General features: G+C 51.8%; 1 protein-coding gene across 1 annotated transcript in view; it reads right to left on the bottom strand.

Moving 5' to 3' along the window:
* The window catches only part of FBXO3 (F-box protein 3), a 1,552,568-nt gene that overhangs the window by 1,175,120 nt on the left and 356,850 nt on the right, over nt 1-20,598 (bottom strand). The gene's annotated exons all lie outside the window — the stretch shown is intronic.

The raw sequence follows: 20,598 nt of genomic DNA, 5'->3' as shown, positions 1-20,598 counted from the left end.
TATGGTCAGTGTTGTCTGGGTTGTGCGCTATCTAGGATTCTATAGAGGTTTGAGATTAACCCCTTTGACCCGTCATTGGACAGGAGAAACTTTTCAAACTGCATCATGTCCCTGGTCGGTGCCTGTTTCTTTTTGGGGTGCAAGAACCAGTGCCGTATCTGCGCATACTGCAGCCTTTCCCCGTCCTGCAGACCACATTCCCTCTTACAGTCCAAGAATGAGAGAATCTCCCCATCCCTAAACATATCTATCTATCTATCTATCTATCTATCTATCTATCTATCTATCTGTATTCTTGTATTGCACCACTAACCCATAGGCCTCAGGGCGCACACAAAAGGAAGAAGGAGACAGACAACAAAAAACAATGTCAGACAGGGAAAACAAAGAGACATGGAGACTTGGTGAACCCAAACCTCACAAAGACCAGCAGGATGAGAAAAAGATAGCGGAAGACTGATTTCAATACCGAGAGAGCTATGCTAAAGAGACAGAAGAGACCTATCCTTTGTCAAACAGGAAGGTCTTCAATTGCTTTTTGAAGATAGGCAGAGACTCACTATTAGTAAGGTATTTAGGGAGTACATTCCAGAGAGCCGGGGCCCAAGAGTCAAAGCTAATACCCCCAAATCTTTTCAGGATACATGGGGGCTGAACCAAGACGGTGTTGCTACTTGAGCGCAAGGAACGGGTGACAGGTTTCTTTTTGATCCTAGTAGCGAGGTAAGATGGAGCTTGACCATGAAGGCATTTAAACACAGTAGTAAGGCCTTTGTCGTGTAAGCGCTGTTTCACTGGAAGCCAATGAAGGCTGCGTCTGGCGTCAGAGACGTGCATGTTGCGCTTAAGGCCCATTACAGCGCGTGCTGCATTATTTTGTATAATCTGCAAAGTTTTAATGTTGGCCTGGGAGGTACCGATCATTAGACTGTTACAATAATCCAGCTTGCAGTTTACAATGGCGGCTGCAATCACAGCAAGGTACTCTTTAGACAGATAGGGACGAATCTGCCATAGAAGCTGAATATAATAATGACACGAGGATTTGAGGTAATTGGCCTGACGGGTGAAGGATAGCTGCGGGTCAAAGTAAACTCCCAAGGTCTTTACGGACTTAGATACAGGAATTATATGTTGACCAATCAGAAAGTTGTCATATTTTGTGTCAAGTTTCTTCAGTTTTTTCTGGGTACCTAAAATCAACAGCTCTGTTTTTGCATTGTTGAGGGCCAGTGAGTTTAACGCCATCCACTTCTGGATTTCAGCGAAGATGGAGTTAATATACTCTACATCTTTTAGATACTCACCAGTGAGTTTAATAACAACCTGCGTGTCGTCAGCGTAATTGGCAAAATAAATGCCTAGGGCTGACAAAAGAGCGCAGAAAAGACGAGAGTAGATATTAAAGAGAAGAGGCGAAAGACATGAGCCCTGTGGAACACCACATAATAGTAAAGAAGCCATGGAGTGAGCATTATCCTTAGTAACTCATGTTCTGTGGACCCAAAAATGATTTGAACCAGGCAGAGGCTTCAGGGGAACATTTGCCGATTGTGATTAGTCTATCCGCCAGTAGTTGATGATCGACTAAATCGAACGCAGCGGATAAGTCTAATAATAATAACAGGGCAGTATGCCCTTTGTCAACAAGACCAGCAATGTAAGATTTTAAATCTAACAGTGCGGTCTCAGTCCCATGATTGGGGCGAAACCCAGATTGTTGTGAGGCTAGAATATCATGTTCCTCGACAAAAGTTTGGTATTGACAGTAGGCAATCTTGTCTATGATTTTCAGCATAAAGGGAACATTAGTGATTGGGCGATAATTTCCTGCCTCTGCAGGATCCAGATTTTCCTTCTTAAGCAGAGTAGTGACCCATGCTTCCTTTATGTTTTCGGGGACATATGATTCACTGAAATATCTGTTGACAAAGGTAGTGACCCATGGGGCAAGAGTATGGATATGATCTTTGAATAAGGAGGCTGGAAAGACATCTCCCCTACAGGAAGTGGGTTTGAGTTTTGAGACAGTGTCGATAACTTCTGCTGTTGAAACAGGTTTAAAGGTAAAGGCAATAGAATCATTGGGCGAATCCATGTTATCTAGAATGGATGCGGTATTAGTCAATAACTGACCTGAGAATTAATGTTGTTTTGATGAGTTAGAGTTTTATTAGTGAAGCTGTTGTGAATGTTTTGACACCAAGCACTGTCTGCTGGGGGCAATGAAATGGTAGTACAACCTTTAAGCTCCTGAGAATAACAAAAAGCTCTTTAGAGCTAGATTTGGCTTTAGAAATCCTGGAATTAAGATGCAATTATTTTGTTGAACGAATAAGAGATTTATAATGTAGAAGAGCCTGCTCATAGGCGTTCAGACTAGACTCAGATGGTTGTTTGTGCCATTGTATTTCCATTTGGCGTTTTTTAGAACGAGCCTCAGTAATTTCAACTGAGAATGGAGTACAGGGAGCATTTTTTTCCTTTTTTTTGTTGGAAGGTTTAAGTGGGGCTAATATTTCCAGTGTGGTATCCCCCAGCATTTTGCAACCCCCCTTTCTGCCATTGTTTAAACGCCCCTTGTTCTAGCCCAGGTGTAAAGTCCCCATTGTTAAATATGGGTGTGAAAGGGGAGGGGAAAGTCGCAATTCCTTTGGATCTTACCAGTTTATCCCAATTATCCACCACTAATTTAGATATAGTGCTCTCATAAAGATGCTTGGGTCTGAGGTGTTTTGGGAGCTACAAGACCTCTGCCAAATTGTGATGTACGACTGCTCTGTCCATTTTCACCCATTGTTTAGTTTGCCCAGATTCCCCTTCTCGAAGCCATTCTCTAATTGCCCACAGCTGCGTAGCCTCAAAGTACTGTTCAAAGTTCGGCAGAGCCAGCCCTCCCACCCGTCTAGGCGCCATCAGTAACTGCCTACTAATTCTTGCTTTTTTCCCTTCCCACAAAAAATTGTTGGTTATCCCTCTTAATTCCCTAAAGAAGCCCGCTGGTATCGCCTGGGGGATTGCTTGATAAAGATATACCATGCAGGGGAGTGTGACCATTTTAATTGCCGCCACCCGACCCAGCCACGAAACCCGGAGGGTTCTCCACCTACGAAACTCACGCTTAATGTCCTTTAGCAGTGGGGGGTAGTTGGCGGCGTACCAACCCTCGAGAGTTGCTGTGATTTTTATCCCCAGATATCTAATCTCCCCTGGGCTCCATACAAATGGGGTGGCTGTCCTCAGAGATTCACGCATCTCTGCTTTCAAGGTCAGATTCAAGAGTTCCGATTTGCCCATGTTGATTTTTAAGCCGGAGGCTTTCCCAAACTTCTCTAACAGGCTTCTACTAGCTTGAATAGATTCCAACGGCCTTGTCAGGGTGAGCAACATATTGTCTGCGAATGCTGCCACTTTGAGTGGTCCTTCCAAAAGGAATGCCCTGTATCTCCCCCGTTTCCCATATTGCTTGTAGGAATGGTTCCAGATAAATTGTGTATAACATTGGGGACAGATGGCACCCCTGTTTTGTGCCCCTAGTCAGCCTAAAGGGTCTAGACATGGCCCCATTCAACGCAATCCTCATGGATGGTGTTTGATAATTGGCCTGCACCGTTTTCCAAAACTCCCCTCAACCCCCAGGCCCATCTTCTGCATAACCCTAAATAGGAAGGACCACTCTACACGGTCGAACGCTTTCTGTGTGTCTAACGCTAACAGGACCGTGGGAGTGTCCGTCCGCTGGGCTTTTTCCACTAAGTGGGCCACCTTCCTAATATTATCTGCTGTCTGGCGGCCTTTTATAAATCCCCCCTGATCTGGGTGGATCAGTTCCGGGAGATAGGGCTCCAGCCTATTTGCCAGGATCTTCGTATAGACCTTGGCGTCAATATTTATCAATGCGATGGGTCTGTATATGACGTCCTTTCCTCGGGGTCCTTGTTGGGCTTAAGAATCAATGTTAGCTTGGCTTCTTCCATAGATGGGGTTATCCTCCCCGTTAGCCGGAAAGTATTAAATAGGAAAGTCAGGTGGGGGCTAATTCTGCTGCAATCATTTTATAAAAGGCTGCTGTATAACCATCCGGGCCCGGAGCCTTATTTGATGGTAGGTTACGGATCACCCCTCGTACCACTACTACCGTGATTTCCCTGCCGAGGAGTTCTAGTGACTCCATCCCTACTTTTTCCAACGTCACCCTGTCCAGGAATTGTGCCTGCCAGTGGGCTTGCAGGCTCTGAGACGTATACAGGGATTCGTAATATTCCGCCAGTGTTTCCTGTATCTCTCTCGCGAGTGTGACCTGTTCCCCTGAGCCTTTCTTGAGAGCCGTAATCGCGTTACTAGAATTCGCCCCTCTCAGGAGGCACGCTAGGAGTGCATCTGCCTTGTTGGCCTTTGCGTAATATTTTTGCCGAACTCAAAGGAGCGCCCCTTCAGCTTTTTTCATCGGGAGGATCTCCAACTGCCCTAGTGCTCTCCTGTATTCCCTCATGGAGGCCCTGGACGGGGTTACTCCCATCTTTTGCCTTGCTGTTTCCACCTCTGCCTCAACCTGGTCTTCCAATATCTTCAGCTATTTTTCCCTCTGTGCCCTTGCTGCCATCAGCTCCCCCCTAAGTGTGGCCTTGAAGGCATCCCATTGTATCCCTTCACTCGTGTCCCCCTTCCTATTTTGTGGACATTTTCCCTACCATTTCTTCTCAGATTACTGGGTCTCTAAGTAGGAAGGAACAAGTTACTTACCTGTAATTGTTGTTCTTCAGCATGGGTCTGGCATGGATTCACATGCTCATGAATATTCCCCGTCGTCAGGCTGGGAATCCTCGGTAAAGAAAAATCAGTATCAGTTTCGTTTCTGATCTGTCTTTCGTAGTAGTAACCAATCACTGATCTCTGCGTCATACTGACCACAGCCAATGACTGCCATCCCCCTAAGCCCCGCCTCTGGCAGCCATCTTCAGATTTGGTAGCACGTGAAGTGGCAGTATGACCAAGTGAAGAGCCGCAGAGGGGTAGGCGGGAGGGTTCGCATGTGAATCCATGCCAGACCCATGCTGGAGAACAACAGTTACAGGTAAGTAACTTGTTCCTTCTCCAGCATGGGGTCTGGCATGGATTCACATGCTCATGAATAATGAATACATAGCAGTACACACATGCACAACCACGGGAGGTGGCAAAGGCTCAACATTAAGCATTACATCCAAAACTCAACATTAAGCAATTCTTACCTCCTCACCAGGCTCACCTTAGGCGAACAGGTTGCGCAGCACTGCCTGGCCGACCCTGGACTCCTCCCTGGAATCCCGATCGACGCAGTAGAATTTTGTGAAGGTGTGCGTCGACCTCCACGTAGCAGCCCTGCAGATGTCCAGCAAGGGCACACCAGATAGGAACGCCGTGGTAGCTGCGATCGCTCTGGTGGAATGGGCTCTCGGACGGCCAGGCAGCGGTCGGTTTGCCAACCGATGACAGTACATGATCGAGCCAGAGAGCCATCTGGAAATGAAAGCCTTCGAGAGAGCCTTCCCCTGATTGACAGGTCCAAAGTTCACAAAAAGTTGTGACGTCTTCCGAAAACTCTTCGTGCGGTCCATGTAGAACTTCAGCGCTCTAGCCACACCCAGCGAGTGCAAAGTCCTTTCAGCTGGCGACGAAGGCGACGGGAAGAAAACAGGCAACACCAAGGGTTCGTTGAGGTGGAAGTCCGACGGCACCTTGGGCATGAAGGAAGGGTGCGTCCTGGGCACTACCCTCGTGTCGTGAAAAGTCAAGTACGGGGGCTTGCAGGAAAGGGCCTGGATCTCTCCCACCCGTCGTGCGGAGGTGATGGCCACAAGAAATGCTGTTTTCCACGACAAGAACTTCAACGGAGCCGAGTGCAGAGGTCCCATGAGCTTGGTCAGCACCACGTTGAGCTCCCACGCCAGGGCTGGGGCCTTCACCGGCGGGAACGATCTGAACAGTCCCTTCATGAATTCGTTCACCAGACGATGAGACCACAAAGACGTCCGTCCCGTGGTTCTGGTGTATCGGGAGATCGCAGCAAGATGAATCTTGATGGAAGCGTGCGCCAGTCCAGCCTTGGCCAGCGTCAGCAGGTACGGCAGTACTTGAGGAGCCGTAATCCGTAGAGGGTTAATCTTCTGTGCGTGGCACCAGACACCAACCTCTTCCATTTGTGTCCGTAGCATTTAAGAGTTGAGGACGCCCTGGCCTTTGCAAGAACCTCTCTGCAGTCGGCCGGTATGTCGTAACCTCCAAACTCTAACGCTGCAGGAGCCAGGCCTGCAAGTTCAGCGACTTCGGGTCGTGATGGAGGATGGCGCCTTCTTCCCTGGAGAGAAGATCCGCGTCCACTGGCAGTTTGATTGACGGGGATGCTGACAAGTCCAGAAGGTCCGGGAACCATATCTGCCTCGGCCACGCAGGTGCGACGAGGATCATCCTGCACCGTGACCTCTTGAGCTGGTTGATGAGCCGGATCAGCAGCGGCAATGGAGGGAACGCATATAGGAACAGGCCCTCCCAGGGGAACGAGAAAGCATCGCCCATGCTCCTCGGCTGGGGAAACCTGCTTACGAACCTCCGGCACTTGGAGTTCGTCGCCGTCGCGAACAGGTCGATCTGGGGTGTGCCCCACCGTCGGAAGAGGCGGTCCACTAGATCCTGTCGTAGTTCCCACTCGTGGCACGAGCGCAGCTCTCTGCTGAGCGAGTCGGCGATGGTGTTTTTTATTCCTGCCAGATGAAACGGCACCAGAAACATCCCTTGGGCGACAGCCCAATGCCACAGATCCTGCGCCTCCTTGGACAGGGCTGGGGATCTGGTACCGCCCTGCTTCCTGATGTAGAACATGGTGGTGGTGTTGTCGGTGAAGATCCTCACCACCTTGCCCTTCAGGGATGGACGAAAGGACCTGAGGGCCCAAAACACTGCACGGAGTTCCAGAACGTTGATATGGAGGGACTTCTCCGCCGGCAGCCAAAGACCCCTCGCGTGAAGGTTTTCGGTGTGCGCTCCACACCCTTCCAGGGAGGCATCCGTGGTCACCGTCTTCTGGTGGCCCGGGGTCTGGAAGTCCATGCCCGCCGTCAGATGCGCGCGGGTGCCCCACCACCGGATCGCTCGTCGGAAGCTCTCGTCGAGTGTGATCCTGTCCTCGAAGCTGCCCGTCGTCTGGATCCAGCGCGCGTCCAGGAACTCCTGTAACGGGCGCATCCGAAGCCTGCACAGGCGGATGAGATAAATGCAAGAAGACATCATTCCGAGGAGGGACTTGATGGACCTCACCCTGGCCGCGTCCGCAACCAGCATCCGCTGCACCTTGCCCAAGATGGCCCTCGTCCTTTCCTCCGACGGAGAGGCCAGAAGCGACACTGTGTCGAGCTTCGCTCCCAGAAACAGTGCGTCTTGCGCGGGCACCAGGTGGGACTTGGCGTAGTTTATGGAGAATCCCAGGTCCGTGAGTAGTTGGACGGTCCTTGCCATGTGCTCCGCGGCAAGCTCCTTCGTCGTTGCTCGGATGAGCCAGTCGTCCAGGTAGGGGTAGACGTGGATCCCCTCCAGGCGCAGCCGCGCCGCCACCGGTGCGAGGCACTTGGTGAACACCCTGGGTGCCGACCTCAATCCGAAGAGAAGGGCTCTGAACTGGTAGTGACGCCCTTGGACCACGAATCTGAGAAACTTTCGGTGTCCCTTTAGGATGGGGATATGGAAGTAGGCATCCTCCAAATCCAACGACGACAGGAAATCGCCCTCCTCCAGCTGACCCAGGACGTGTTGGAGGGTGACCATCCGGAACTTCTGTGCCTTGATGAATTTGTTCAGTCGTCGTAGGTCCAGGATGGGACGCCATCCTCCCGTCTTCTTCACGAGGAAGTATCTTGAGTAAACTCCGGAGCCCCGAAGCCTCTTTGGGACGAGCTTGATGGTGCCTTTCTTTAGCATCGCCTTTACCTCCAAGAGAAGTTGAGGGACGTGATGTTCCTTCCTGGCCACAGGGGCGACGCGCGGGCACCTCTTTAGAAACTCGAGCGCGTGACCCTGGGCCAGGGCGTCCAGCACCCAACGGTCGGTGGAGATCGACTCCCACACGCTGACGAAGCTCGCCAGCCGGCCTCCCACCGGGGTGCTTCGGTGGGGGCCCGACCCCACGGCCGGTTCAGTCCTGCTTCGACGAGGCTTTGCCGCCTTGTCCTCCTTGGCGACGACGGCGGGGTCCGCCCGACTTGCCTCGTCCCCTGTAGGCCTCCTGCGACGACGAACGGGCCGCTTGACGATAGGTGGAAAATCCGCCGCCGGAACCTTTGGAGGCACCCTGTTTGCCTCCGCCGCTCCGAAAGGGCGGCCGTCGTTGCTGGAGAACACCAAGAGCCCGGGCCGTCTCCGTGTCCGTCTTGATGGCTTGTAGGGAATCGTCCACTGTTTTCCCAAACAGGTTGCTCTCGTCGAACGGCATGTCCAAGACTCTGGTCTGCACGTCCTGACGGAAGTCAGTAGCCTTGAGCCATCCACGCCGCCTAAGGCACACGCCGTTGCCCAACTGGCGAAATCCAGTGTCAGCGATGTCCGTCGCTATCGTAATGGCGTGGTCCGACGCCACTTCTCCTTCCTGCAAGATCTCTAGGGCCTCCGCCCTCTTGTCGTCTGGTAAGAAGTCCAGCAGGGGGGCGGGTTTGTACCACAACTCCCTGTCATAGCGGGCTACGATAGCCAAGGCGTTGGCAGCCTTAATCGTCGTCGCTGCGATGAGATGACTCTGCGTCCCATCGTGTCCAATTTCTTTCCCTCGCCGTCCGGCGGGGAGGTTGACGTAGAGGCCGAGCCCCCCCACTTTCTTCCTGGCCGCCGCGGAGACGACCGAGTCCGGGGTCGGCTGTGCCCAAAGGCACAAGGGGGCCGCGTCCGGGACCTTGTACTTCTTCTCGTACCGATCCCTTCTCGCCAGCGTTGTGGATGGGTTCTTGAGGAGGGAGAGACCCTCATCCCAGATATCGTCCAGTAGAGGTACAGCGAGGACCATCTTCCTCTTGGTCTCGCGCCGTTGATGAAGGAAACCTTCCTCCTTCTTCTCTTCTGGGCAGAGCTGGAAAAGCTCGGATGCCCTGGCGATCATGGCGTGAAACGATCCAATCTCGTCGGGCGGGGAAGCCCGGGGGGGAGGTGACGACAGGAGATCCTCGTCGTAAACCTCGTCGTCTGTACCCGTCGCGGCCGTGTCAGTCCTCGTATCATCCCCACGTGTCGTGGACGGGGAGGAGGGCTGAGCAGGGCGCGATGGTTGAAAAGGAGGTGGAGGATGAATCCTTCTTCTCTTAAGAGGAGGACTCCCAGAAGGGCCTGGCTCCGGGTCCCCCGTCGGGAGCGGTTCCTCCGTTGGTGGTAACGGCAGTCTCGTGCTCATCTCCGAGCATAAGGACTGTATAGCCAACAAAATGGCCGCTGAGTTGTCTTGCGGCACTGGTTGAGGGGATTCCGATGGGCGGTCAGGAGCCCCGTCGGCACCCTCGACGTTCTCGTCGTCTCCTACGTCGGGGTCCCTCCCGACAGGCTGGTCTTCTTCCACGCCAACGCCGTGGCTTAAGACTTCGATCAGCTCCTCCTCAGAGGTTGAGGCCGAATCCACGACCTCCTGCCCCCCCTTTTTCTTCTCCGTCGGAGGTTTCACGGGGGTCCTGTCGATGGGCATGAAAGAGGACTCCCTCCGCGGTGGCAGGGAGATTCTGGGCCCTGAGGTCGCCACCACTGGTGTAGCCTCCACAGGCTGAGCCAGGGCCGCCGCGACTGTCTCGATAGAGGCCTTGGGCGGATGGATCAAGGCTTTCACCACCTTAGGTGCGCTCACCGCCTTCTCCTTGGGGGGAGGGTCACCGCCTCGCTCCCCTTCCAATGGGGCCTTTGAGCACGACCGGGGTCTCTCCAGGAGCTTCGCCGGGTGCTCGGCCTTCCTCTTACCCGAGCCAGAGCGTTGGCTCGTGGTTGATAGCGCCGGGGAGGATGCGCCCTGCCTGGCGCCCCTAGAGCCCGACCGCTCGGCGCTCCCGGTACCAGCGGACTCGCGGTGCTTGGCCTTCTGTTGGACCCCCGTCGCCGGGGCGCCCTCAAAGGTCTTAGAAGACCGCTCTGACTTCTTCTTCTTGCCTGACGGGCTCTTCCCTTCCAGCCAGTTGGCGAGACGCAGATGGCGGTCCTTCATGATCCGCTCCGACATATTGCCGCAAAACGCACAGTCCTTCTCCATGTGCGTCTTGTCCTCATGCAGGCAGTGGAGGCAAAGGGAGTGTTCGTCCTCCTTAAAGACATTCTGAAGCTGGCATCCAGGGCAGACTCTGAACAGCTTTCTGAGCGTCGAGCTTCCCTTCTCCTGGTCCATGATCGAGAAGGGCCTGAGAAACTTCTGGAGTCCTCCAAAAGCGTGGCTCGATGAAATCTTCACCCTTGAGGGGCGTAGAAGAATCCGACACAGGTCCCCGTTGATCGGATAAAGAAACGGTGGTGCTTGAGGCTCTTTTGACCGAAAAAGAGAAAAATTTTCCTAAGAAAAAGCGCGAAAAAAGCACTAAAGCTCGAGAGCAATAGCACGAGGATCCCAACACTTGAACGTGCGGTAAAAATCTGAAGATGGCTGCCAGAGGCGGGGCTTAGGGAGATGGCAGGCATTGGCTGTGGTCAGTATGACGCAGAGATCAGTGATTGGTTACTACTACGAAAGACAGATCAGAAACGAAATTGATACTGATTTTTCTTTACCGAGGATTCCCAGCCTGACGACGGGGAATATTCATGAGCATGTGAATCCATGCCAGACCCCATGCTGGAGAACTTCAGGTATTTCAATCCCCACACCCCTCTCTCCTTGAGCCCCAAGTCCATAAGCATAGATACCACCTTGTGATCCGCTATGCCAATGGGGTCAGTCTTCACCTCCCCAATCTGACCCATCAAACCTGTTGACACCCAAATATAATCTATTCTGGACTGCGATCCATGAACCCCCGATGTAGCCCTTTTTGCAGTTCTAGCCAGACATCCCTTAACCCTACCCTCCCAATCCTGTCCTTGAGCTCTGCGGACATCACTGCGCCCCCTCCCCGAGACTCCGGATCTGTCTTGCGCCCTGTCCCAGGCTATGTTGAGATCCCCCAATAACACTATTTGCCCCATGCCTTCTCTTCCAATACTCCCAGGACCCGCCTCAGAAATTACTCTTGACCTGTATTAGGTGCATATACTACCGCCAGGGTATATGGATTGTCCAGATGAACAAGTTACTTCTTACCTGGTAACGTTCTTTCGATGGGATGTTCCTCCGACATATTCCTTATCTTTGATAATTCGTCTCCAGCTTGCTGGCCTCTGAACATTTTTTCAGCAGAGGGCGCTGCGCATCGATGTCCGTCGAGTTGATGTCCCTCGACAGCCACCGTATCGGCGCCGACGTCACCATGCCCATAAATAGCCACGCGCAGCGTCCGTTGCTCAGTTCCGTTTTGTAACATAAGAAGTCATGTCTGAATTGGTTATTGACCTTGAAGGAGCGTAAACTGCAACCACAAGGGAAGTATTACTGCGGGGATGGATGGGAGGGGCGATAAGGAATACGTTGGAGGAACATCCCATTGAAAGAAAGTTACCAGGTAAGAAGTAACTTGTTCTTCGAAGGGATTGCGTCCTCCGACGTATTCCTTATCTTTGATAGACTCCCATAGCAGTGTTGTGCAATTGGAGGTGGGAGTAAAAACGCCATGTTTCCTTTTAGGAATTAACAGAATGTAATACTGCTTTGCCAAACCTAGTCTCTTGACTAGAGGAGGAATCCAGGTTGTAAAATCTTGTGAAGGTATGTGCGGATGACCATGTTGCAGCCGCACATATATCTCGAACCGGAACCCCTCTTTGGAGGGCCGAAGAGTCTGCGATACCCCTAGTTGAATGAACTCTAAGATTTTGAGGAGGCTCTTTCCTTGTTAGTAACATTCCAGAATGGCCAAAGTAATCCATCTGGAAATGGTCTGTTTTGTTATCGGTAGTCCCAATTTGTGCCCTGAGTAATCTACAAATAGTTGGTCAGCTTGCCTAATCCTAGCAAGTCTGCTGATGTAAAAGCTTAAAGCCCGCCTTGGGTCCAGCCTGTGTCGCCCTTCTTCCTCTTTCCCCGGATGGGGAGGAGGATAGAATGAAGGTAATGTAATTTTTTGAGTGATGTGGAATTCAGAAACCACCTTTGGGAGGAAATTAGGCTTCACCCGTAGGACAACTTTGTCTTTATGAAAAATTGTATGAGGGGGTTTACAAGATAGAGCTTGTAATTCGCTCACCCTTCTAGCAGATGTTAGTGCCACTAATAAGACAGTTTTAAGGGTGAGAAATCTTAGCGAACAAGAGTGGAGTGGTTTGAAAGGAGTACCCATCAGGAAATTTAAGACTAAATTTAAGTCCCATAAGGGAACTTGGAATGGTCTTGGATGGTAGACATTAGTTAATCCCTTTAGAAATTGTACTACTAAGGGTAATTTGAAATACGATGACTCCTCTGCAGTGCGCTTGAAGATCGATAGCGCTGCAAGATAGCCCTTGATAGTGCCAACTTGAAGGCCTGAATTTGCCAAATAGAGTAGAAAGGAGAACACTGTTGGTGTACCACATGAAAATGGGTCGATATTCTCTTCTCTACACCAGCTGCAAAATTTGTTCCAATGGCAGCGGTATAAATACTTTGTTGCTGGCCTTCTGGCCGAAAGCAACACCTCCATAACGTCATCAGGGAGGTCCCAATCCTTGTATCTCAACCTTTCAGAAGCCAAGCGTTGAGGGTTCTGATGTCTGGATGGAGAACCTGACCTCCCTTCTGTGAGAGAAGATTCTCCTTGAGTGGAAGGCGAATTGGAGGGCAGATGGACATATCCAGAAGGTCCGGGTACCACGTTCTCCTGGCCCAGTCTGGGGCAATTAGGATCATGGTCCTCTGGAATCTTCTCAACCTCCTGATCATTTGAGGAATGACAGGGACTGGTGGAAACGCGTACAGGAGTGGAAACTCCAAGTCCACTACGAACGCGTCCCCTAGAGCTCCTCTCAGGGGAAATTCCCTTGAACAAAACAGATCGCACTTCCTGTTGGTACTGGTGGCAAACAGATCCACTTGAGGGGTTCCCCAAAGGGCGAAGATCTCCTGAAGGACTTCCTGAGCTAGTTCCCACTCGTGGGAGACTGTGCCCTGCCTGCTCAGAGCATCCGTCAAGTTCTTCTCTCCGGCTAGGTGAACTGCCGATAGAGAGATTCCTTCTTGAATTGCCCAAAACCAGAGCTGCATTGCCTCTCTGCACAGTGGCAGTGATCCCACGCCTCCTCTTTTGTTGAGGTAGTGCATGGCCACTGTGTTGTCCGTCATTATCAGGAAATGTTTTCCCTGTACTGATGGTAGGAAAGCTTTCAGCGCTAGTCTGATAGCTCTCAGCTCCAATAGGTTGATGTGTAGTCTGGACTCCGATGGAGACCAACGACCACTGATGGTCAAGTCTAGCTGGATCTGAGCTTGTTCCGAAGATACAGCCCTGATCAGCCAATCGTTCAGGTAGGGGTAGACATGAATCCCTCCCTTCCTTAGACTTGCCGCCACTACCGACATTAACTTGGTGAAGACCCTCGGGCGGAGCTCAGCCCAAATGGCAGAACTCGAAATTGATAATGAGAGCCGCCAATTGCGAACCTCAGCTATTTCCTATGTTTGAGATGGATTGGCACATGGAAATAAGCATCCTGGAGGTCCAGAGATACCAGCTAGTCCTGGAGCTGGAGGGCCTGAAGGATCTGAGAGAGAGTTACCATCTTGAACTTGTCCTTCCTGAGGAACTTGTTCAATTCTCATAAGTCCAAGATAGGTCCCAGTCCTCCGTCTTTCTTCGGGATGAAAAAGTAGGGGGAGTACCAGCCCTTGTTCCTCTCCGCTACAGGTACAGGTTCTATGGAACCTTTCTCTAGCAGGTCTACAATTTCCTGCAAGAGGAGCAGATCTGGAACTTTCAGAGAGCTGTTCCCCGATGGATGACTCTGAGGGATGCGTAGTAAAGGCAGGCAGTAACCTTGGGCAACTGTCTCCAATGCCCAAGCATCTGACGTAATAGCCTGCCATTCCGTCAGATGTTGAGTTAACCTGCCCCCTACTGGTGTCTTGTGAGGAGGGTCCTCAGAGCGGTTTGGAGGCGGCTGATGCAGATGCCGCGGGTAAAGAGGCAGCTGCTGCTGCTGTAGCTTTTGTATTTTTACCCCGTCCACCTCGGGTGAATTTTTTCTGACCCCTTTGAACCGGCTGTCCTCTGCCTCTTCCGAATGCGGAATAGAAGCGAAAGGACTTTCCTGAGGGGTGATATGGTGTCTGACGGATTGCAGCTCCCAGGGATTTTGCAGCTGCATTTGATGTTTGAAGGTTTTCTAAACTGTCATCCACCTTCTTACCAAACAAAGTAGAGCCGTCAAAGGGCATATTCAAGTGTCTACTTTGCACATCTGGAGCAAAACCAGACTTTCGCAACCAAACAAATCTCCTGGTTGTTGTACTTGCCGCCATGGCCCTGCTGATGCTGTCAGCAGAATCGATGCCAGTCTGAAGGGATTTGCACATTGCGTCCTTACCATCCTTAATGATGTTGAGAAACGCTTCCCTTTCTTCTGCCTCCGGGAGGTAGTCTGCCGCTGATGAAGCACACTCCCAAAGTGTGTGGCTGAACCTTCCGAGCGTACAAGTAGCATTGATGGATTTTAACGCCATGCTACATGCAGAAAATACTTTTTTGGCCATAGAATCATATCTCTTGTCTTCCCTGTCCTGTGGAACAGTAGGATAAGCCGATTTACTACCTGATGAAGTTGCTGCCTGAACAAACAGACTCTCCGGAGTTGGGTGTTTGGATAAATAGTCAGGGTCAGCAGTAGACACGCTATACTTGGCTGATAATTTTTTGTTAACCGCCGGGATAACCTCAGGGGTTTCCCAGTTTGCCAATATTTTTCTTTGTAGTGCCGCATGAAATGGCACCACAGGATCCTCCTGTGGGCCTTTAACCAAACTATCTGTGAGGTTGTCTTGCTGAAAAGCAGGTGAAGGCGTAGACCACCCCATAAACTCTATTATCCTTGCCATCAAGGTTCTATAAGGGGCTTCAGCATGTTCCCCTGGGTCTGGTTTGGCAAATTCCACTTCTGGGGAAGTGTCCAACCCACTTGCTTCATGTAAGGATTCTTGGAGGTCCTTAAACCTACCTTCCTCAGAGGTAAATTCCTCTGGTACAGGAGTTGCAGATCCCTGCAACTCAAAAGGTCTCTCCTGGTCCGGAATATCCCCTTCCTCATAAATAGATGCTAAGGCTCTGGAATGATCAGATCTTGGAAATGGTATAAATCCCATTTCTAGAGCAGAAGGGGCCAAATTCGTCATAATTGGCTGAGAAAACATCGACGTCGTTGACGCGGACGTTAAAGGCTTCGAAGCTATCGAAAAAGGTGTCGAGAAAGTTGGTAGAGGCCTCGAGGAACTCGAGAGTATCGGAATTCTACTCGAGGTTGTCAACGACATTCTCGTGATCGAGGCTCTGGGTATGACCACTGGCTGTGAGGTGGCCGTGGGTTTGTCCTTTCTCGGCGTCGAATCGACTGACCTGTGCGTCAAAGAACCCTTCGATAATGGCGTCGAAGACGCAGATCTATGCGTCGAAGGGATCTTCGACGACGGCGTCAAAGAGGCGACCTTTCCTTTACTCGAGGGTTCGTGACGCTCTTGAGTAGCATCTTTCGCCGGGTGCTGCGACTCGCAGCGTTTTGATTTTTTGGGTCTTTCACCCAGGGTATCACCCTCAGCAGTCTTCGAGGGGGTCGAGGCCGCTTTCTCGAAGACGCTAAGCATCTTTTTCCTGAATTCCTCCCACTCAGCCTGAGAGCTATTTTTTGTGGGGCAGGAGACCCTTTTTGGGGAAACGGAAGAAGAAGACAACGAGGAAGGGGATCTTCGACGTCTCTTTTTTGAATGCTTAGATCTCGAAGAGTGATGGGAACGGCTTCGAGACCTAGAACGAGAATGTCTTTTGTGATGGCGAGTAGACGAATGTCTCGACTCCTCCGAGGAAACTTTTGAAGAAGTTTTAACTGCCTTACCCTCTCTCGAGCTTCCCCTCACGCTCCTTCAAGGCTTTCGCCGTCATGGACATGCAGTCCTCGCACTCCGAACAATGGTGCTCGACTCCCAGGCACCACAAACAGATCCTGTGAGGATCAGTCAACGACATTTTCTTTCCACAGTCTCGACATTTTTTGAAGCCGGACCGTGGTTTCGTCGGTTCGGATGAGGAAGCCATCGAGTACGAGTCGGTATTCACGAGGAATAATGAAGTATATTTGACTGAAGAACTGAGCAACGATATTCCGAGGCCCCACGAAGCGTGGAAAAACGGAACTGAGCAACGGACGCTGCGCGTGGCTATTTATGGGCATGGTGACATCGGCGCCGATACGGTGGCTGTCGAGGGACATCAACTCGACGGACGTCAATGCGCAGCGCCCTCTGCTGAAATTTTTTTCCGAGGTCAGCAAGCTGGAGACGAATTATCAAAGATAAGAAACACGTTGGAGGACACAATCCCTTTGAAATGTTCCTTTAACTACAATGTACCTACCCTCCTTATCCCTTATAGCTTCGGCGACTCTAAAGTCCACCGTGTTTCTGATGGCTAAGGCTACTCCCCCAGATCTGCTCTTTCGGGAAGCATGCAGTATCTGGTTGAACCCACGCAGCATCAGGCGTCCCTGGTCTTTTAGCCCGAGATGTGTTTTCTGCAGCCCCAGAATGTCTGGGCCCTCTTTCCTCGTAAAATGTTCCAGTTTCTTCCATTTGAGGGGGGTGTTAAGCATCGGGCATCAACCTGTGTTCACTCCGCGCTTGGTATAGCCCTCTAACCTTCTCCCATGTGGGCACTTCCAGACTCCCTTTGCTCGATCCGGCCCCCTTGGTCTCCCATATTGTCCCCTAGGAATCCCCCGGACCTCTGCCTGCTGCATCCCATACTCCACGTGACATCCGCCTCGTCCCCCCCTCCCCGTACCCTTTCCTTTCCCCACTCCCCTCCCTCTTAACCCCCTTACTCCCCATCCTCACTGGAGGGGCTTGCCCACCTCACAAGCCTCGGGTTCCCTCACTCTTATTGATTCTCAGATGGTTGCCCTCCCCGCTATGCTCAATTACCACCTTTAGAGGCCCAACACCCCTAAAGTACCGGTCTCATTCATGGCTCCTCTCGTTCCACCGGGTCCATTTCTCCTGCCGGCGCCCTGCTCTCATCTTGTGGTGGCAACTTGGACAATCTTGACCCCCTCCTCCTTTTCTCTCTCACCCTTGTCCATTCCCACGGCCTCGGCCTTAGTCTATTTTCCACAGGCTGTTCTCTCCCCCCCCACATCCCCCCGCAGCACCATCATCATCCAGGTCAATTTGCAAAATACTCCCTCCTTCCCGCACCGTTGTGATGCGTTTCTGAGCTCCTTTCCAGTCGAACGCCAAATCAAATGGGAAGGTCCATTTGTAGCGAATTCCTCTCTCGTTGAGAGCCTTGAGCACTGGGCCCATCAATCTTCTTTTCACCAGCATGCTGGCCGCCAGGTCTTGAAATAGCATTATTCGGTGATCTTTGTACATGATCGGTTCCTGTTTTCTTGCCGCCTGGAGCACAGCCTCTTTCTAAGCATATCTGGTAAATGCTGCCAATACATCCCTTGGTCTTGCAGACAGTCCCTTCACTATTCTCCCCACCCTATGGATGGGGTCCAGTTCCACCCTTTCAGGCGTTGACTCTCTCAGGATCTCTGCGAAGATTGACTGGGCCACCACCTTTAAGTACTTGTCAGAGACCGATTCCGGCAGCATTTTCACCCTGATATTCATCCTGCGTGACCTGTTTTCCATGTCCTCTACCTGGATTTCGAGGTTCCGTGTTGCTATGTCGAGTCTTTCGATAGCTTTGTTGTTTGCCGTGGTTTCTTTGTCCAATTCCTGCATCCCTTTCTCCAGGAGGTCTGTCCTCTCTCCTAGTTGCCTCATATCTTGCCTGAACTCCCCAAAGGCCAAGTTCAGGTCTGATCGCATCAGCTGAAATTTTTCTTGGAATGTTTTGAACAAGCTGTTCTGTAGGGCCAGCATTTCTCCTCGAAAGTCCTGCCTTGACATTGGGGCGTGCGCGCCCCCCTCTGCACTGCAGCTCCTCCGCTGGGGCTCTCAGTCGTGACTCTGGCTATTTCCCTGCTGTCCTGTGAGGGCCAGATGCTGGGTAGTGTTCCTGGGGCATCCGTCTGGTTTTACGGGCCTTTCCCGCCCCTTCCCTTCTGTTTCACTGACATCGTTGCCCCTCCTGCTGGTCCTTTTCCCCCGGTGGGAGTCTCCGGGGTGGATGCTCCTCTCTTCTCACCGGGGCCCTATAGTCCACCCGGGCTCTCGATGTACTTGCGGGTATTTCCCCCTTCTCCCCCGCTCCCTACAGGGCAGCCGTTCACTCCTTTAGGTGCACTCCTCTGTACACCCTTCTCACCTTCCACCGTCACAATAAGGCTTAGCCTCTTCCAAATTCACCCCCTTAAGTCGCATCCCAACCGGGATGCCGGTATGGCGGGCCCCAGCATCCGTGCCCGTCCTCCTCTCCTCCTGGCTGCCTCGATGGCGGTCGTGACCCAGCAGGGACAAGTCGTGGATTGGTGGTCGTTGTCTCCTGCCACCGGCCCACGGTTAGATTTACCTCAGGTTTAGTTCTCCCCAGGGGTGTGGGGGCCACCCAGTCTTCTCTATCCTCCCGAATTTATATATAATCCCCTGGCGGGGTTGCAGGCAGTTTGAATGTCCGCTTTGCTGACTCTTTTTAGGGGTGCCTTGGGACTCTCCCCCACACTCTAAATGTCCCCAATGTCCCTGGTGGGTTCGTGGGGTCCTCTTCCTCACTGCTCCCCCACTGGCGTGGCGTGCTTGTCCCTTCCTCAGTGCCCCAGGATAGAGTGTCTTCTCCTGCACTTCCGGGCCGGGAGGTGACCGCGCCACGAAGCAACACCACTGCCTCCAGCCGCGGCCATGGCTCCTCCCCGCCTCCCTGCTCCAGACCGTCCCGATGATCAGGGTCCAGTGTGGGCCAACTCCAGCTGGCCCGTCCGCCCCGAGTCTCCGGCCCAGAGCCCTGGAGTCTCCCACAAGCGGCGCCCCCTCACCCTCTGGCACTCTACCTTCTTTCCGGAGCACACACGGGGGGGGGTCGCAGCTTCAGGTCCTGTCTATCTACGTGCGGGAGGGGCCTCTTCTCCGTCGCGCTTCCGAGCCGTCAGCGGGGATTCTGCTCCTGCGTCCCGCTGCAGCCACTCCTGGCAGGTAATTACGCAACGCCGCTTGGTCCCACAGGCGGGGGCCCCGGTCCGTGCCGCGCCGCCGGTTTAGCTCTCGCTGTGGGATGCAGGAGGGTGCCTTTTTGCCGTCGGTCTCCCCTCCGGCTGTCTCTTCCTTAATGGGGGAGTCGTTGTGTCCCCCCTCCCCAGCAGTCAGACGGGGTGGTGGGCACCTCTATGTCGCTGGGTCCAGGAGAGCGCCGTCTGCACGTCTACCTGGTGCTGGCGGCCATCTTCCGAATCCAGTTGTGTTTTTGATCAAGAGAAACTCAAGGAACTGATATCTTTGAATATATAACAGAGTGAAGAGAAATCCAGGGGAAGGGAACCACCTTTTGGAACAAGGAACTCTATCCTTCTGGAACTTTTGTGCTGGAGTTGCACATTTTCGTTTTTGAACATGTATAAACCACTCAAGGCCAAACACATTACCCTTTTCACGTTAGAGTTAATTTTGTTAGAATGTGAGGGCCATAATAATACTTTGGGCACGGAAAGGTTTTGCTTTGGACATTCTAACATTGTCAGACCCTTAGCTTTGGTTGTAGGTAGTGAAACACCACTTACAGCAAGGACAGGTGCATATCCCCATTCTCTTTTATTTTAATAAAGGTCTTTGACCAAAGTCACGTCTCCCTTGTGTCAGAGTCTCATTTCTGGCTCCTAAGACATTCCTGAGATGCAACTAGGGGAAAAGCAATAAAAATGTATTTTTCCTCCACCTCACTGCCAAACCTATAGTACGGCTGTGCGGTAATGCAGCGGTAACAAAGTTAACTCCGTTTTACCACCAGTCTTTTCCTCACTGCCGTACTTATAATGAAGCATCCAAGTACTGTGGTGGCTAAAATAAATGTAGTTACCCCAAAACATTCAGAGTAATCAACATGATTAAGGAATTAACAGATTCTTGATTAGTTCAACACTTCTGCTGCCTGTGAGACTATCTAATAGGCCGCCCAAAATACTAGATAAAAGAGATCATGAATGTGCCATCTATAAACACACACAGCACTATTTTGGTGTAGCTGGCACCACAAAGCTGAGTAGTTACCAGATGTAACTGGCCCAAAATAACATAATCGATAAAAATATGACCTCCCTTTCAAGTGTAGATATTTTGTGTTCACTCTATGCACACCTGTCTGCCCATTACTGCACATCTATTTGTGAGGCTCAATTTGTGGAATTGTC

Source organism: Ambystoma mexicanum, chromosome 11, assembly GCF_040938575.1.
Source record: "Ambystoma mexicanum isolate Mex_15411 chromosome 11, UKY_AmexF1_1, whole genome shotgun sequence".
Lineage (NCBI taxonomy): Eukaryota > Metazoa > Chordata > Amphibia > Caudata > Ambystomatidae > Ambystoma > Ambystoma mexicanum.
Note: the sequence above shows the minus strand (reverse complement) of the source record. Positions and strands in the feature narration are given on the sequence as shown.